At 32.1% G+C, this 4,882-nt stretch overlaps 1 long non-coding RNA gene across 1 annotated transcript; it reads right to left on the reverse strand.

Moving 5' to 3' along the window:
* Positions 1–498: 498 nt before the first annotated feature.
* LOC121991193 lies at positions 499–1,069 on the reverse strand. The gene is made up of 2 exons (XR_006114688.1): positions 811–1,069; positions 499–651 (listed from the first exon to the last, which is right to left on the reverse strand). It is a non-coding gene; the product is annotated as an uncharacterized LOC121991193 (long non-coding RNA).
* Positions 1,070–4,882: the final 3,813 nt, after the last annotated feature.

Genomic DNA, 4,882 nt, shown 5'->3' on the forward strand with positions numbered 1-4,882 from the left:
TCTAAATAGTAATTAAACCTACTATGTTATATAGAGTTGAATGTTGAATTATTAAGTGACCACATAAATAAAAGATAAGAGTTACAAAAATAAGAATATTAAAATGAATGTGCGAACATATGAAGATGAATAAGATAAAAAATGTGAATATTAGAGAGAAAGTTAGGATTGCATCTATCGAGTAAAAACTCTAAAAAATTCATTTAAGATAGTATGAATCTATATTTAGGCAACCAATAAATGCCCCAGTTAGGTGCAAATATACATATTTATTGAGGAAAGTGAGATAAAATAGACTTGATTAACAATAATAAAATAATATTCATTTAAATATATAGGATTAAATTTGATGATGTTAGAGGATCTATATAGTCACCAACTTGGTTCGCTAGTGGGATAAAGACTTAGCTGTTCTTGTACTACACTAATAGAGTGCTTTTGCGATTTTTTTATATAATAAAACAGAAAAAAAAACTCTTAAAACAATGGGCCCATAAATAATTAAAACTTAGATACATCTTGAATTTAGATAAAGCCTACATCAATGAGCAGAATGCATGCAAGGTCTACTTGGCAATTAACACTCACGCCGTCAACGCTAGTAGAAAGATCTGCTTCACATTCTTCCACCGAACGCAAGGCCTCCTCCTTCTGCCACCCAATTCAGGAACACAATCTCATTAATCTATACAAAATAGATCGATATATTAAAGGGGTTTTATTTCTATGAAAAATACCAAGTTCAAAACCAAAAAAACAAAAGTGAAGGAAAAAATAAAATCAATGGAAAAAAAGGAGTAGGAGCTAAACCTGATGAGGTAGGAAACAATAGGAGCGATGACGAGGGTTGCGATCATCTGGCGGTACAAGACTAAGGCGTAGAAGCTTATGCCTTGGGTGAAGGTAGCGGGAGAGGAGCAACATGTTGGCGATGATCGCCTGCACTGAAACCATTCCAGCGACCGCACCGTACTCCTTCACACTCGATCGCCATGCTTCTCCCTTCTCCCAGCGCCTCTTGCTCTCTGCCTTCTGCTAGAACCACTGCCCACTGCCCAAGGCTCCGATTTGTCCATCTTCATGGGGAATATTTCAATTCACCCCCTCATACTTCTTCTTATGCAGGAATATCCTTCAAAGTTATAAAATAATGTAAATATGTCTACATTTTTTTTTGAATTATTTGCGATTAATATTCATTAATAATATTTAGAAATACAGTTTTTTATCAAATCTGTACATAAATAAAAAACTTAAAATAAATAAATAAATTTTTAATATCAAATTTACTTATCAACTAAAATATAAAAAAATTGAAAAATGAATTAAACTAAATCCAAACTCAAAACATCCTTGAAAAAAAATAAACTAAGCTTAAATAATTATTTTTACCACTTGATTCATTTTACTCGATTACCATGTCAAATAAATTTAAATAATAAAAATTTGACTCGGTTGGGCTCATATAGAGCCATACCAAATCAATAATTAATTTTAAAGTGAATTCTTGTATGAATTTTAATATAATATTGTTGTTTCATTATTCAACAAGAGATAAAAGTTACTAGTTCATGAGTAAGATGTATTTGTCCTGGTGCATACCAACTGCGCCAACCGTGTGATTTTAAAATTCTACAAAGAATTTTGATGAATTAAATTAATCTTTAATGCAGAAAAGGAATCAATTTGTTTAATTAAATTCATTTTTAATGTCGAAATCTATTTTGAAAAGCAAGTTAAAGTTGGAAAGTGAGATGTACGTCGTCACTTTATTTAATTAAATTTATCATTGGTGGATTTCTATGATTGATAGAATTGAATAAAGGGGAAGTTGCGTGCGCGAAATAACTATACACAAACTTACCCTAGTTCTTTTAGGATTGGTACAATGTTTCGACTTGATAATTAGTTGATTAAAGGGTAACAAAGTTATTATAATAAGACAGATAAAATGAATTTGAAAATGACCTTACGATTATTTTTACTACAATTTTATGTTAGTGCAATGATTAATAAATATAATAGTTTTGGACCGTTGTCCGTAGCCATATTCTTCTGGCTCCAAATATATAAAATATTTTATATATAAAGTAAAGTCATTGGACACTAATAAAATATAATATAATATAATTTCATGCCAAGAAAATATCTATTTGAGTTTGATCCAGCTATCGTTAAATCTCATTAATATACCGGTTAATCATTTTGTTTCCTGTTATATGATCATTAATAACATTTCTTTCGTGAGTGATCAGAAATTTTTGGACCGATGATCCTTCGGTCCCAAAAATTAAATATATAATGCTAACTAAACAAATTAATAATAATCATAAATTATTTAGATGATACAAACTGCGACACAACATTCAAACTTAAAAACTGACAATTACTAAAAGAAATAAGTTGAGCATATCTGGTTGGTTATTCGGTGAATGTCCAGGAATGACAATGAATTCTTTATTTTTAGTTTTAGTTTACCGGGTCTGATTATTTTTAACTTCAAATTTCAAGTAATATATAGAGAAACGATATGCTACGCGATGCTTGATGCGGGGCCATGAGCGAAATCTGACATGGGAGATCTAACACGACTAAATTTTTTTTTTAATCTCTCTCTCATCTGCATGCAACAATTATTTTATGTTTCCTATTAAATTAAAATAAACAACTTTTCTCTCTTTTTCCTTAAATTAAAATAAAATTCTTATTTTTCTCTACTATGTTGCATGCAACAATCACTCTCGTGCTAATTTTAAAGGTATAGCTACTACAATGTTGTAGCAGTTACTATACAGTAATCAACTGCTACATCGTTATAACAGCTACTATATCATTGTAGCAGCTACTATATCGTTGTAGTAATTACTGCACAGTTGTAATAGTTACTATACTAGCTATTGTTATAGCAGTTATTTCACAGTTGTAGCAGCTGCTTCATGCGACTTTTTCATGTCAAAAGATTTTTTTAATTTTATATAAAATTTTGAAAATTTAACCGAAACTAAAAAAGAATGAGTGTTTTTTTCCCGAAACTCCTATGTTTGGAAGATACAAGCCTTCAGGTTTTGTGTTTTAATGATGAGACCTTTCAAATGGTTAATAGAGATTTTTTTGTTAGTGAGATAACAATCCTTGGATAGGCCTCTGCAAATGCATTATGATTTACTATATTACCTCCTGAATTAATGAATTCGAAGAATCGAATACTGAATTTAACAAAAAATAGAAAATTAAAATTTTTTTTAGTAATTCAGCTCGAATCGAATATATCCTTTTCCCTCTATAATTAATTGAATGATTGATGGACATTTTCTTGCACCACTGTGTTGCTGGGTTTCGAGATTTTTTATTTTAAGTACTTAATTCTCATAATATTAAAATTATATAATGCATTTCCATTTTACCCCTCTCTTTGTTCTAAAAAATTTCTCTCTTATGTAAATTTTGCTAGAGTACTATAGAGCAATAACACTGTAGTAGTACTATAGCAGTACTATTACTATAGCACACGGAATTATAATTGTTCAGAGAAATGAAGTTGATTTTCTAGAGCATTGTAGCAAAATAACACAGTAGCAGCACTGTAGCACCCGAAATTGTGATTGCTCAGAAAGTTGAGATTATTTGCTGAAGTATTGTAGCGTAATAACACTGTAGCAGTACTATTATTATAGTACCGAAAATTATGATTGCTTTGGATGAGGCTGATTTTCTGGAGTATTGTAGTGCAATAATACTATAGTAGTACTGTAGCAGCAATGTACTGTAGAAGCACTTGAAATTGTGATTGCTGGGAGATGAGGTTGATTTTCTAAAGTATTGTAGGGTAACACCGTAGTAGTACTGTACTAGTACTATTACTATAGCAAGTACTATAACACCCGGAAGTATGATGGCTAGGAAATGGGGTTGATTTTTTAGAGCACTGTAGCGCAATAACCGTATAGCAGTTATTGTAGTAGCACTATTACTATAGAAGTACTGTAGTACTTGAAATTGTGATTACTCGGGGAGGTGAGGCTGGTTTTCCGGAGTACTATAGTGCAATAACACTATAACAGTTACTGTATCAGTCTGTTACTGTAGCACCTGAAACTGTGATTGTTCGAGGAGATGAGGCTGATTTTTTAGAGTATTGTTGCACAATAACACTATAGTAGTTACTATAGCACCTGAAATTATGATTGCTTGGGGAGATAAGGTTGATTTTCTAAAGCACTATAGCGCAATAACACTGTAGCAGTACTGTAGCATCACTATTATTGTAGCAGTTATTGTAGCACTCGAAATTGTGATTGCTCGGGGCGATGAGGCTAATTTGCTTGAGTACTGTAGTGCAATAACACTGTAGCATTAATGTAGTATGGTTGCTCGGGGATTGATTTTGAGTTTCTGAGAACTGTTGCATTTTACTGTAATTGTCACGCCCCGAGAGAGTCCCTGTCCGAAGAAATTTCGGCAGCATCTCCCCTGTACCGGTGACAATCTGAAACTTACTACATCACATATACCTCGGCCAACACGGCCGAACAATAACAGTAATAAAAATGCAACTAAACACACATCCACGCAGTTAATATTAAACAAACTAAAGCAGTGATAAACAAAACTCAAAAACTCCTAATTAACTACACTCATAAAGCTCAAATCTGACGATAAGATCAACCCACCTCTTCTGCCGTCTAGGCAGGTATGTAGTAAAACAAATCCGAATAAAAGTCATCGACAATAACCATATAGTAAACTAATACAAATCCAGATAGTGCAATATCCATAACACAAAACCATAAATCCAAATGTAACAAAATAGAACATGTCTAATAAAGAAAAATTGAAAGATAAACCACACGTCCTCGTGGTCTGTAGGGGACTAGCGACTGGA

Source organism: Zingiber officinale, chromosome 1B (assembly GCF_018446385.1).
Source record: "Zingiber officinale cultivar Zhangliang chromosome 1B, Zo_v1.1, whole genome shotgun sequence".
In the NCBI taxonomy this organism is placed as follows: domain Eukaryota; kingdom Viridiplantae; phylum Streptophyta; class Magnoliopsida; order Zingiberales; family Zingiberaceae; genus Zingiber; species Zingiber officinale.